Source organism: Drosophila hydei, unplaced genomic scaffold (assembly GCF_003285905.1).
Source record: "Drosophila hydei strain 15085-1641.00,03,60 unplaced genomic scaffold, DhydRS2 tig00000060-arrow-pilon, whole genome shotgun sequence".
NCBI classification, from domain to species: Eukaryota; Metazoa; Arthropoda; class Insecta; order Diptera; family Drosophilidae; genus Drosophila; species Drosophila hydei.
In genome coordinates this window covers 1,459,024-1,474,414 of record NW_022045656.1, presented here as the reverse complement: position 1 = coordinate 1,474,414, position 15,391 = coordinate 1,459,024, and the positions used below count along the sequence as shown (strand labels likewise).

General features: G+C 35.5%; 2 long non-coding RNA genes across 2 annotated transcripts in view; one reads left to right on the top strand and one right to left on the bottom strand.

The window, feature by feature from the left end:
* LOC111604363 overlaps positions 1-15,391 on the bottom strand; it is a 46,005-nt gene that overhangs the window by 7,581 nt on the left and 23,033 nt on the right. The gene's annotated exons all lie outside the window — the stretch shown is intronic.
* Positions 12,639-13,264, top strand: LOC111604362. Its single transcript, XR_002751746.2, has 3 exons — positions 12,639-12,750; positions 12,805-12,990; positions 13,062-13,264. It is a non-coding gene; the product is annotated as an uncharacterized LOC111604362 (long non-coding RNA).

The following is a 15,391-nucleotide window of genomic DNA, read 5'->3' as shown; positions in this document are numbered from 1 at the left end:
CCTACTTCTAGCCAATTGATATATTTCTGTCTTACATACTTGCAACAACTCCTTACAACGTCCCCGGGACATTTGCTTTAAATTTTGCACTACACCATTTTCAAAGTATTCCCCTGCAACTTTCCCTCTCTGCACTCTTCACTCTACACATTCATCCAGACACTGCTCAGTGCGCTGTTGCCACTCGAACTGTCAAAATGCCAACGGCAACTGTCTCTTATCTGGCACTCGATACCCCCGCACCAAAGACGCGACGACCAGGTCATCATCATCGGCGTCGTCGACATTCTATTCTGCCAGTGCTCGGCTCCTGTCGCAGGTACATTAATAAGCCATAAGTGCAGCGCAGTGCCTCAAACTCGATCCCCAATAATCCAGACCAGCTGGCATTCAAAGGCTGTCAACTAAGCCAACAAAGAAAACTGATAACACATAACAAAGGCTATAATATTCAGTCAATATGCAAATATACAGTTTCAGTCATCAGTCAATGTGAGCATTGTTCACTTTGTCTTTTGAAATGCACTTTTAAAGCAACTTTAAATCTCACACATTTAGCCAGAGGCAAGGAAAAATTAAATTACAAGCCAACATATCACACAAAAGGAAAATTGTAAAATACGACGACGACAACTTCTACATGGCGAAAATAAAAAAGAAAATGGAAATGGAAAACTACAGAAAATGAAAAAGAACTATCCACCGACTGCACTTTGTCAGTTTTTGTCAGTTGTTCGGTTAAGTTCAGCGAAAAGTTTGTTGCCATCGTCCTACTCCCATCTATGCTGCAAACCCCATTTTCTCCAGCCAGCCAACATAGTTTTCCCTAGCATACTTTACTTTCCAGTAGAGTTTTCTCAGTGCGAGAAAATTACAGTCTTTGTCAGTTGCAGTTGGAGCTGCCGTAAATTCTACAAATGCTATCAAAGTTCAATCCCAGAGCAGGGCCAGAAAGCAACTGTAATGAGGCTGATTGCAAACTGATCTACTGTGAGATACCCTGCAATTAGTACACTCTTGATTTGCATGCAATGAACCAACCCATTTCAAATTTCCAATCATGCGCAAGGAGGCGGGACAAACCTCATAAAGTATTTATATTTTTGAACAAGACAATGAATTGAGTCGATTAGGGCATGTCGATCAAGAAGTTGGTTCAAATCCTGGTGTACTAATCTCAGTTTTTCTACTTCTTATTTAATGCTATTTACAAGCTATGGAAAGTATTTAAAGATTCAAACGCAAGACGAGATTCAGGGTATCTCCTAGTCGGGCAGCTCGACTAATGCTTTCCTGAGTGACATATTTATTTTTCGAGATTTTTACAATAAAACATTGGCTTTTATATGCATATACAACTATCAAGCAATTATCATAAAGAGTATGCACCTCAACCGTTAAAAAATATTTATTTCTATAACAAATTTATTATTTTTGATTGCAATTCCAATTGACAAGCAAAGTATATGCGCTCTTCGCCCACCCAAGACACGCAATATTAAGTTGAAAAAGCGTATATACCCTACGCACTCACTTGGAAAGGGTATATCGGCGCCATCTATTAAAGAAATTAAACTGAAGTGCAGACAGAGGCCGTTAATCAATTATGTAAAATCAAACAAAGCATTGCAGAACTCGCCTAGTCACAGCAATAAAACAAAATCAAATGAAATGAGTCGAAAGAAACTGAGCTAAGAGCTAGTCATAAGCAGAAGAAGAGCAAGCAAAGACAGAGTAATCGAGATGGAGGAGCAGGAACGAGGTGGCAGCTGCTGCTGCTGCCTGCTGCATAATTTTGCACGGCACATTGAATGATTATGGACGCTTCACTGGACGCAGATGATTTATGTATGCACAGGCACGTGGGCAGCAGGCGACGGGGCAGTCAGGGTGGGTCGTTGCACAAATAAAATTACGTTGACAAATTAATGAAAATGAGCAGCGCTAGGAAATCATGAAGATGGTCAGCCGAACACAAAGAGAAAAGGTAAAAGCAAGATAACAATTTGCTTGATTAGTAAAAAGTACACACAGCCAAAGAAGAAAGGAAAAACTACAGTAAAAACATTGCCGTGACGAATCAACTGAACTTATCTACACAATCAGTTATATCTGGTCTCGGCTTATCTTGCAACAACTATAAGCTCTGGCATTAAGCCTTATCTAAACGGAAGTTAAGTCATTTATTGCAAGCCAAAAATTTCTAAAAATAATGCAATATATAATAGAAACAATAATAATAAAATAACAATAATAATAATAAAAATAATAATAACAATAGTAATAATAATAAAATAACAATAATAATAAAATAAAAATAATAAAATAATAATAATAATAAAAAAAATAATAATAAAATAATAATAATAAAATAAAAATAATAAAATAATAATAATAATAAAATAAAAATAATAAAATAATAATAATAAAATAATAATAATAATATAAAAATAATAAAATAATAATAATAAAATAATAATAAAATAAAAATAATAAAATAATAATAATAAAATAATAATAATAAAATAAAAATAATAAAAAAATAATAATAATAAAGTAAGAATAATAAAATAACAATAATAATAAAATAAAAATAATAAAAAAATAATAATAAAATAATAATAATAAAATAATAATAATAAAGTAAGAATAATAAAATAACAATAATAAAATTATACATAGCACAATGAATGACTTGCATATTGGATCGTCAGTGTACCCTCCGTCTTCCTCTCTCTCTCCCAGCCTCTTCTAGTCCTATATCTTCCTTCCTATATTGCTCTATCTCTCTCTATTTCCCTATCGCTTGCTTCTTTTTGCACAAAATTCTGCTTAAAGTAGTCGCTCGACAGTTTCAAAACTTTAGATTTGTATGGCTCAGGGTCTTGTCTTACAGTGATCATCATAATATCATGAGCTTGGACGCACGGTTCACGTCTCGTCTACAAAATACGTCTATTAATAATGATAAATAAAACAGAAAAGAGACAAAGAAACTAGTTTGTGGCAACCAGTTAGCAGCTCAATTCAAAAAGCTTTCACAAGTTTCAAGCACGGGCCGTATATCATTCATGCTACATGCGTCCGCACACAGTTGCCACAAAGCGCATCAACACTGTAATCTACACGCACACACACACACATATATATATATATATATATATAAATATATATATCTAATATTCTAACAGCAGTGTGAGCAGGGCAACCCTAAAATGCCTTCAACTGTAAATTTTCAGTAGCTGCCATTTTTTTCCCCTGCTTGAGACCTTTTCGTGCCCGAAAAGCTATGTGTAATTTAATTGCCGGCGTATTGTATACCGGGATTCGGAGTTCCTGACTCTGGGTGGAGGTATTTGTGAGTCCGGCGTTATCCTTGAACACAAATTTATGCAGAGAAAGAGAGTGTGAGAGCGAGGCAGAAGAAATGCTTTAAATGAATAATAAGCACAAGCGAATTTGAAAGCATTTAGAAGGGCAAAAGGCGACCTTTTTTGGTTTGACCTGCGCGCAAAGTTTCGTTAATGTTTGTTAATTAATTGCAATAAGTTCCAGGCGCAGGTAAAACGCAACCTGCCATCGGCTAATCGGCATTAACGTGCGGCTCCCGCGTCATCGCTTGTTTACATCAAAAGACAGGCAACACACAGGCGCAGCAAGAGGAAGAAAAAAGTTTTCAATGCCATTTGAGTTTAGCTTGCAGAGCGAATCGCTTCATACGTTGCTGCCCCGTTGCGGGCTGCCCTTCAGATATCAAAGTGGGGCAGCAGCAAAGAAAAAACAGCAGAATAAATATATAAAAATCAGTTAGCGCACGAGCGAGCATGCTTGACCAAGAGCTGCCGTGTTAACTTATATAAGATTTGACATTTTCTTTATTCCTAGTAGCCAAGACTTTACTTTTCTTCAGCTTAATAAAATATTTAGTGAATTAACAAATGAATATTCCTTTAATGCGTTCAAGCTGGAGTTAAATGTTGCTCAACATTCGTCCCAAAAATCCTCTCTGAATTATGCATTATTTTCCAGCCAACTTGAGTTCAAATGGTCAAATCAGAAATTTATTTTATTTATTATTATTTTTATATAACCAGAATCATCTCAAAGTCTACATTGATTGAATTGTTTTGATTTCTAACTAATATACTCATTGTCATGTTGTTATGACTATCTCAATTCGTAACGCACTTACAGGGTATAGAGAACCCGAAAGAAAACAGAAAAACAAATTTAACGTTATAAATATGCATGGAATATATAATAATTTACACGAAGAGCAAAAGCCCAAGCCCAAGCCCGAAGCCCAAGCCAAAGCTGCCGTTGAACTACTTCTGAGCGAGTGAGAGGCAGAAATTTGATTATATTTTCCAAATGGTTTCTTTTCTGACTAGTTGTTGCTGTTCGTGTTGTAATTGTTGCTGTTGCTGTTGCTGTTGCTGTTCTTGTTGCTTCAACTTTTAAGGCCAACAACGGCAAAACATGCCATGGACTTTCGGCTTTCTATAACAGCATAAAAACGCAGGCATTGAGGATGACGATGACGATGACGACTAGTCAAGTTTTTCTTTCATTGCTCCTCTCCCCTTCCTCTTTTACTTTTTGTTTTTTGTTTTCACAACAGTTTGCCAGCAATACCCCTATGTATATATATATATATACATAGACAACCCTCCTTTACTAGCCGATCCATCTGCTCTGCGACTCTGGCTGCGAGTACAAAGCGGAAAAACCACTTTGATTGTCGAGTGTTGCGTCTATTTGTGCTTTGCAATTGTAAAATTGCACACTTTTAGTTTTGGGGGCATTAATTTATTGGATGGAGTTGCTATGGTTATCTCTATAGCTATACAGTTCTAGCTAAATGACCGTAAATATTGTGCTTTGGACTTGAATGCCATTTCAGAATGATACTGCCCACATTTTAGAGTCGTACGACAATAAATGAGCTTTGAGCTATATCGAAACTTTCAAAGCTCCGTGTTAAGTGAAAGTCAAGTAGTGTCTGGCGTTATTAAAGTTGTAGTCTTTGGGCAATGCATCTGGGTAATGCTAGGCACATCAAATTGAATCTAGCTCGAAATCTAATGAACACGTCTGGTCTATTTGCAACTTTTTGAGATTAATATAGATTGCTTTATGCATAATTCATATTTCGTTTATGATTGAAGCAGTTGACTGGGGCTGCAAGCCACTCCTTGGAATAGCAGCAAAAGAAAATCTCATTTGTTTTTCACCCATTTGCTTGACAGCGTTTCTGCCATAAGTAGATGTGTCACAAACAAAAACAAAAACCAAAGCAAAAAAGAAACCAGATTGGCTTGGCGCTGAAGGTCGAATTGAGAATGAAAATGCGACACTGAAAATTGGTTTCATGTAAATTCTGAATACTCTATATGCTAGATGGCATAGATAGTTTGATTGACTGGAAGTTGAAGAATACTGAATTCAATTTAAATAAACCTAATCGATAACTAACTATCGATAGACTGATAGAATGAATTGCGTCTTTTTTATGAATGATTTATTCACAATCTAGTCTGCCATTTGCCAGAGCCTCAAAGTGTAGATAGATGGAATATCTAGTTGAAGAATACCGACTTCAATTTAAATGGACCCAATCGATAACTAACTATCGATAGACTGATATAATCAATTGCTTTTCGTTTGAATGGATGGTTTATTTACAATCTAGTCTGCCATTTGTCAGAGCTTCAAAGTGTAGATAGCTTAGATGAATGGAATATCTAGTTGAAGGATACCGACTCCAATTTAAATAGACCTTATCGATAAATAACTATCGATAGACTGATATAATCAATTGCTTTTCTTTTGTGTATATGATTCAGTCAGGCTTGAAAGTTTAGCGTCTGTAATAATAAGTGAGGCTGAGGAATGATAACTGGATTAGTACTGATTGGTTCTTGTTCCGTTATCGATTGTTTGATTGGTCTGAATAGCGTCTTCTTGGTGAATGGGTTTGTTAGACAAAAAGTGATATGAAAGTTTATTTATTGTGCAGATTGCGTTGATCAAAAATCACCAATTATCTGCTTACGTTCTCTTTAATTCGATAACTTATTTAGATTTACGCAAATATATACTAGCTACGTAGATTACTAAACAAATAACAAGCTTGCAGTCGTTAGGCAGTTGCTGGTTAGGTGGAGAACAATCGATGGTACTATCGATGGTTAAAAAAAAAAAATCGAATATCGATTGTGCCCACTATCGATATTTCTCCACTTCTAGTTGCTGGCTACATAATACTCATTCACGTCCTAAGATATACTAAGATATACTAAGATACTCTTATTTTGAATCGAAAGCTAATTACGTATATCTTGAGTTTAGCATGGATGTACAGATAACTCTAGATCAATTTAGTCCAGCTTCCAATCGGCCTACTTGAAAACCTGTACGTAAAACTAGATTATTGATTATTCAAAATTATTATTAGTTATTTAGTCAGAGCATTCGGTGGTCGTCTAGTGAAAACTTTATGAGCTTGTTTACTTGTTTCGGTTCTACCCAACTGATTTATAAGGTGCTTATAACGTCGAGCCATTGTCAGAAGCCAAATAGGTGGAAGAATAAGTAGCGCAAAAAACTCACACACACAACGAGAGGGAGAGCGAGCGAGAAAGGATATATGAAGAAGAAAATCGACTGATATGCTTGCGTTATGTTGTGCGCTCAGGAAAATTGCTTTTCACACGGCCCACAGCCCACTGCCCACATTTTTAGGTTGTGCACAGGTGTGCGTGAGTGTCCGCTATGCCCTGTGCGTGTGTGCGTGTGCGTCTGTATTTGAGAAGGATATGTGAGTGTTTCTAATGGCTTTCGGTTGAGAGGTCATGTCGTATATGTTCCCTATAAATTTGCTGTAAAAATTCTGTGCACAATGAAAAGCTGATAATGAATTATTTTCTGTGTGCCAAATTCCGAACCAACACACAAATGAAATGAAATGAAACGCAACTAAGCGATAACACAGCCAGAGGAAGAGAGAGAGAGAGAGGGAGGAAGAAAGGGAGGGAGAAACAAGAAATTTAGAATATGTTTCACAATATGTGTGGAAAACGTTTATTTTTTTTGCTGGCCATGCAGAACGCGGCTACTATTCGCGTAAATATTTGCGAGCGTCGAAAACAATTTGCAAAACAAAATAGAGATGGGAAGGGGCAAACAAATGTTAATTCTATGGCGAAGGACGATTACTCTTTAACGTAAATTTGATTATTAATTATTCTAATTGCTGGGAAAATCACCAAATATTGAAAATTTGATTGTAATTGAATTTAAAAATGGTAAAAAATTATTGCTTTTAATTTAACTGGTAAAAGGTAGACAAATTATATGGATTTCCTACCAACTTTTCATAGAATGTTCAAATGCCGAAAATTGCATTGAAATTTGTTAAGTAACTCAAAACTTATTAAACAATTGACAAAGGCATTTTTCCTGTACATTCAAATGGTTGCATTAGTTTCCATTCGAAGAATGGATTCCATTGCGATTGAATTGGGTTGGCATTGTCAGCGGCTTTAGTTTAGATTCGAGCAGTGAAGAGGCGTTGTTGGTAAGGGTGAAGGGTGCCGTTGGAAGCACATCATAATATTAACAATTAAAAAAATAATTGAAATTTTTACAAATTGAAACAAGTTCAATTAAATATGCAGACGCATCATATGAATGAAAGAATATCCTGCGAGGACACCGATAAGATTTCAAGTCATTAGACAGACGAACAGACAACTTATGGGAGAAATTTAGAAATCTATGCAAGCTGCCCCATAAGCTGATACCAAATGAATCTGATTGCATCAGAAATATTCGGGCTCCATTTGAAAATGCCTACAATAAAATGTGTAATCTAAATATATTTTGGTAGTGCGTTTCATTTATATTTATATTTGCAGGTAAGCTTCGATACGCAAGACAGACTTTGTGGGAAGTGTAATGTGTGCAAAGATCTTCTGTAGCCCCCATTGATTAGAAGTCTGAAGTGGCAGAAGTCGGCACCAGACTGAATATTGGATGACTGCCTAATGCCCGGTATAAAAAAATAATAACAGCTAACTTCACATACTGCGCAGGGTATTATATTCCATAGGCAATCTCGTGGACACTATGTTCTGCAGCCAAATACAACACCTGTGCAGTAATGAAATGGATCGTCATTTCGGACAAGAAATTCCAATAATTGTACGCCGTGCTGCGATTGCCTGAATTCATATGGTCGGCAAGTTATGATTTAAGAATACGATAGATTTATTATATATTTGGAAGTCTTTCTCACTCGTTTTTCGACTTTGCCTTATTTGTGTGTACAGTGCACACTGTCAATTGATGCCTATATTATCATTAAATCGGCTCAGTTCATCATTATCATTATCTGCGTGTGCTTTCTATTGCATTTGGTCTTTACATGCAATACCTTTAGATACAAGACTAAGACTAATCAGGTCTATGGCTGATGCTCTATCACTCCACACGATGGGCCAATTAACAGTCAGTTAAATGAATAACAATATATTTTATAAGTGAATACTGAATACAATGAATACTTTACAATTTCAATATAAATATATATACACTACTACTACTAGTTGAGTCAAGGCTATTGACTTAATGTCCTCATATGGCCACAATTGACAAACTCGAGAATATATATATTTTCATCAATAAAAATGTAACAATATTTATAACAAATTTTTTTTGTATAATTTTTTATTCTATGTTAAATAAAACATATAAAAAATATATGTATTTATAAATGAAAATATATAAAAGCATATATAATAAATATTGCTTTTGTGTATATAGTTATTTAATATTTATTAAAATTGTAATTATAACTATTTAAGTAATCTGAAAGCCAACATTAATATACAAAATAAATGTAAATATATAAAGTATATTATCTGTTTGGCTTTTGTTTTTAATTTGTGTTGCGAAAATATGCAAATATCAAACAATAATAATAAATGTAAAATTGTATAAGATTAATAATACAATAAGACCTTGCCCAGTCTACAATCAAACCAGCCTAAAATTAAAAAACATATTTTAATTAAAAATTTGTTATAAAATGCTAATTAAAACCAGCCTAAATTCAGCCATGATGCAAATTGTTTGCACAACTTTTCGCAGCAAAAGCATTTATAGCAAATCAAATTGCATGGGTTAATGTCAAAATGTCCAACAGGAGAAGAAGAAGCAACAACAGCAGCAACTAATTACTAAGCAAGTGGGTTAAAAGATAGCATGTACTCAGACACAGACACACACAGAGACGCCAACATACACACACACACATTACTATATATTTATATAAACACACAGGAGTATTGGCTGCTGAAGTGCGTTAAGATGAGTTCAGACTTAATGCGACCAAAGTAATTTTTACATAGACACACACATATATATATATATATATATATAGGGATATATGCATGCGTGAGTGTGTGTATCACACAAGCACATAAACGCACACAAGCGCCACACCAGACTCCTCACACATAAAACGCAACGCTCAGTGCCAGTCCTGACCAAGACAGATATAAAGAGAGAGTGAGAGCGAGAGAGAGAGAGAGAAGTGGAAGATTGTTTGTGTCTGCATTTTAATTAGTGGCAAAAGATACAAATTTAGAGCAAAGCTCAAAGCCAAAGCCCAGTCAAGGATATCAAATGATAAAACTCGTCTCGACAAACAAAGCTACGTCAACAACAACTGGGCAAATGTTTGGAAGTTAAATTGGATATATATTTACAGCTCTGTTCGTGAAAATAGTGCTGTGGGTCTGTCGTCAAGCTTATCATATTGTCCATAGGGCAACACACACACACACACACACACTTTCTAATTGCCTCAATTTGTTCGACCATGAAAACTGTCATTTTTCACACGCCTATGAAATTCTGCTCCACTAGGATGATTTTAATTACCTACGTAATATTAGAGCAATGAGGAATAGGAAAAGTAAAAAAAGCACAAATATATATGCACTATATATATATATATCTCACAGCCCACGTACAAGTTTTCCAATCAGAAAACAACAATAAACGCCATCGCCTAAGCAAAGCTTTTTGACCAATTGTAAGGCAGTCCATCGGCTTTGTAAGCCACTTTGCTACGAACTCTATAAATGGTGAGATTTACGATATAATCAACTAGTCAAAGAAATTTCAAATAATTTTCATAGCATTTACGGTCATTGATTGAACAGTTTTTATATGTATTATTATAAGTATTATATTACACTAACATAACTAAAAAATTAGTGAAAATTACAGGGTATTTTTTAGCAATCCTTGCACAAATTGCAGAACACTGATAGACTCAGTTATGCAGTTGTCAGTCATTAGTCCTATTCAAAAAAATGAACAAAAATTATGTTTTTTTCCCCTACATTCCATTTCATTTAGATTTTAAATATTTTCTAACTTATATTTCTCAATTGAAGGGAAGAGTATCCACACTTCGCTGTGTCATAGCTGACAACTTTTCTATTGACGGTTTTTCTGCCTATTTGGCTGAGCACAAAACAAGTGCGAAAAAGTTTAGCCAATCGCGCAACGTTTAACTTTTTTTCTGGTGTACAGCAAATTTCGGAAAACTGTTGATGAGCTGTTGTTGGAGGGGATTGTTGCACGGAAAGCGAGTGGAAAGGGTTAGAAAAGTGGGGCAAGTACATGGGATAATGCCAATGTACATTGAGCACTTTGTACTCCTGCAGTGACGCCATTTTGTATTGACCTTGCCAGGAAATGGTAAAGTGGTGCTGGAAACGGGTTCATCAACAACTGACAAAGCTTGGCATTCAGCTGCGCTTTAGCGGCTTTCAAAATGTGCGATAATCAGCGCAGAGGAGAAGCTGCCAAAGCTCTATTGAATGCTATTAATGGTCAATTCGCTCTCTCTCTCTCTCTCTCTCTCTCTACTCGTATTCTATCTATCAGGCTGTCACTCTCAGTTGAAATGCATTTTGCTGGGCAAAACGGAAATGAAATTTTGAGCATTCGATTCTGTGAATACGGTAAATACAGAATATATTTCTCCACACTTCTTCTTCTTCTTCGTTGCATGCTGAATCAGTGGCAATTGTGTTCGTGCAACGAGCTGCAAATTTTCAAGCAATTTCTATATGATTTGCACACCATGAGCATTTCAGTTCAAATTTGGCTTCAAACGTTTGAAGTATTCATATAAATAATATATATATATATATATATATATATATATATATATATATATATATATATATATATATATATATATATATATAATAAGAATAAAAAAAAATGAGATACCCTCAACCTTCTAGTATTTGAAGAGGAAGGATATATCCATATATCCATCCATAATATAAAATCTCTGCGCTCATCAAAGGCCGACCAAGAAAATCTGAAGTCTTCATACAAGGTTTGCTTAAAAAACGAATTCAAATTATCGATTTTTATCGATTTTCTATCAACACGCGTAAACATTTATGCCAGTCTCTTGCTCGTGTGACTAACGAGATCTCATCTGGTCGTGCTGATGCTTCCCATATCCAATGATTAAGCGTATAAAAAATAGCAAACATCTGTTACTTCCATGCATCTAATTTAGATTTCTATTGTAACAAACACATCCAGTGTACCAAAATCCTGTTGCAATCGACAGCAGCTCATGCTCCGGCTGTTGACCAACTTTAATTAGCACAACGAAAAATATGTAATAATATGTAAATGTAGATCTGAGCAGAATGAGAAAAACATTACCGCAATAACCGCAACACGTTGCCATTTTCGTTTAAAAGAGAATGCGAAATAATTGCCAGGCAAACAATTTACAGTCTGAATATTGTATACTAGACATACTATACTATAATATATATATATATATATATATAGATATATATATTATGTTATATTATGTATATTTATATATATATACATAACAGTGTGAATCAAAATTTATGACTTCTAAGCTGTTACCCAATTATGCAGCGGCTTGCGTGAGGGCAGTCGTAGATAAACTTTTCTCAGCAAATGAGTGATGAAAAAAAAGTCAAATAAAGGAGTTAGGAAACAAGTATGAAGGCTCTATACGAGTTGCCCGAATAGCAGATACCCTGAAGCCCGACCGATCTGCGCTTTATTATTGTATCTATGCATAGCTAGCTAAACCACACGCAGATACATTTACAGATTCATTGATGCTTACAAAAAGTTCGAATAAAATTTGAATTTATATTACATCATTATAAAAAAAATACCTGTTTATTAAAAGAATAGCGAAAAACTAAACCGAAACTGGAAATCGCTCGCAGCTGAACTCCCAACTCTTCAGCGACACGCATCTAAACTAAACTAAACTAGCAGCTGACAATTCATGTGCAGCTCGACGTACTGATCAAGAATGAATATATTTTCTGGGGTCAACCACGCCAACTAATGTCTGTTACATACATTTTAAGAAAATTTGATTTACATTTGATTTCCATCAATAAGTTGGCTATACATATTCGCTAGAATAAGCAGATCAATAGAATATCTCGCCAGGGCATCAGTAAAGTTTGAAATTTTAAGTAATTGGATAAATCTAAGCAAGCTGATATCTTAAAATAAAGCTGAATCTGATTTCAGGCTTATTCAGAAGTATTCGAACGTTAGAGTTATTCAATTTTAAAATGCCCACATTAAAATTTTTTGTCTCATTATTTTTGAGCTGTGTTTTTGTTTTTGTTCAGATAAGTCCTGGTAAGTTACGGACGTCACGGTATATATATATACGTATTAATATATATCTTATAGGACTAGGACTAGGACTAGGAAATATGTGTTTTGACTGCAGCAAATGGTTATCAAACTGTCAGATTGAAAAAGGGCTATTAGTTGCTTTCGCAGAGGAAGATAACAGTATTTTAGTTGACGCTGGACCTGATGAGTCACCAGACTCCGCCTTGGAGAACTGTCTACTCCCCGGAAAAAAAATAACAGGTAACTTCGCATTGGTTTACTCAATCACATTCCGCGCAATGTATTACTCTGTGTGCATTATTGTATTTCAGGCGGCCTTGTATCAGTTGTTTGTTCCGCTGCCAAATCTGGCTCCTGTGGTGTAATAGGTAATAAACAATTGGAGTCGTGGCATAAAATTTATTGCAGTCTATGTGCAAAAAAGTGTGGTTGCACGTTTTCAGCTGCTCCTCCAATTAGTAAAGGAAGCGGTAAATTGATATTATTCTTGGGCGTATTTCACATTATGTTATATAAAAGTCTCTCAAGCTATCAATAAATTATAGAAGTATTTATTGACCTTTATGGTATCATATCATTAGTTCTTATTTATATAAATGTAAATGTTCTCACATCTGGGTTTTATTAGAACGCTCTGAAACTCATTCTTTCTAGTCAACAACTTTTATGGTATTCAAAGGCGCTCTAAAATTTACAATTTAATAGAAAGGATATTTAAAATAACACTTGATTCAGTTGATGAAGCGAAATACTTTTGCAAATTCAATATTAATGCAAGACTGCGTGTGCATGTGAGAGCAAGCAAGACACATAACAGCAGTCTCGACAAGATACCCTGCAAAACGGAGACATATCAATGATTTTACGCAGAGAAGAGACCTACACCCAAAATTTGAAGTCTCTAACAATTACCATATTCAAGTTACGCTTTAAATGCCATATCGATTTTTATCAATAAAGAACTTTAATGAGTTATCGAACAAAATAAATACATTTCATTTAAATTGCAATCAGAATTGCATTTGAAATTTCAAATCTCTAGCATTTGTGGTCTACGCGACAGACAGTCAGAAAAACCTAATTTCCTAAATTCACTTTTTCAATGGGTTCAAGGTATAAAAAGTTTGGTCAACGTCTTCAAGTAGTTGCCGAAAATGTTACTCATGCCCTTGATGCACCCTCGCCCGCACCTTCTGCAGACTACTTTTGTCTGTGCCACGGCTGACTCGGTTCTTAGTTTATTGCGACAAAGAACTCGCCCAACCGCTGCTTGAATTGGACGACTGTATTAACTATTAATTATGTTCATTAAACTCACGGCATATTAAACGCACGCACTGTACTAAAACAGAAAATATATGTACATCTATAAACATGTATATGTGGGTCTATATGGGGGTCTATGGTGGAGTCTATGGGTGCATGTGGGAGTTTTTGGTTCGGAGGTAATGCCTCATTAATGATACGCCATTTGGGTTCTCGTATACTTTTATACCCTAAGACCATTGAAATCGGGAAATCGGGGTGTAATGGTTTTCATAAAGTGTATGTAGCAAGAAGAAGGAGGTATATGTATTCTTGATTAGGCCGACAAGCCGAGTAAGTATGATCGCATCGATCTCAGCACCTATAGAAGCTAGAGACTTGAAATGTTTTTTTTGTAGCTGTTTGGCGACTATTGGCGATTGAATCAGATTCTGCTGGGCAAGTCCAAGCAGGGTGTGAGCAAGTCCACGATGGCCACGCTGGATGAGAATATTAAGCTACAACATATGGACCTAATGCTGTCAAGAAGTCTGAACGCATGTTCACAACTGAGTTGCGTAGAGCATTCGCTTCATATTACAGTTATTGCCAAATGTGTTTATTAACTATTAGCATATATAAATGGAGGCTCGGCACACCTCAGACGAACTAAGTCGATTTAGTTTAGATTTCGTTGCTGTTCGAGTGTTCGCAAATGAGATGTTGCACAGGGTATATCCTAGTCGGGCAGTCCCAACAAGAACTTTCTTACTTGTTCTTTATTGTACTGTAGCACACCACTTACTACCTCTCAACTGGTGTGTGTAGTTCATATTTATGTCCATTCCATTATTGCCTTTCAAGTGTGGGCCATATTTCCCGGGTGTTAATGTAATGTAAGCCATGTAATGGGACAGATTTGTAGCCATTTAGTGCATAAAGCGTGACCAAATTCTCATTAGATAAAGAACGCATGTGAAAGCTTATATTGAAAAGCGGTCGCAAGTGAATTAGTTCAAGTCACAAATATTACCTTAATCAACTGAGTAACATTATGTTTTCAGAAATTTACTCGAAAGTCCTGCTTCTCATTTGACTGATTGGATATTCCCAGTAAAATGTATGCGCAATCAATCGAATTTTTCTCTCAATTATTTGGTACATTCAAGGCAGTGGTCAAATCATATATGCAACTACTTTAGTTAGCTGCCTACAGTGAAGTCAGTTTAAAGTGTCACCAAAACAAAAAATCAACCCACACAGCCAGCCACACTCCCATCTCCCGTCTTAATACACTGCTTGAAATCAAAGTCCGAAGTAGAAGCAAAGTCAAGCTACTTCATTTTCGCATAGCTGGCCGTAGCCCGTAAAGCAAGCAGTAAACAAAGTTTATTGC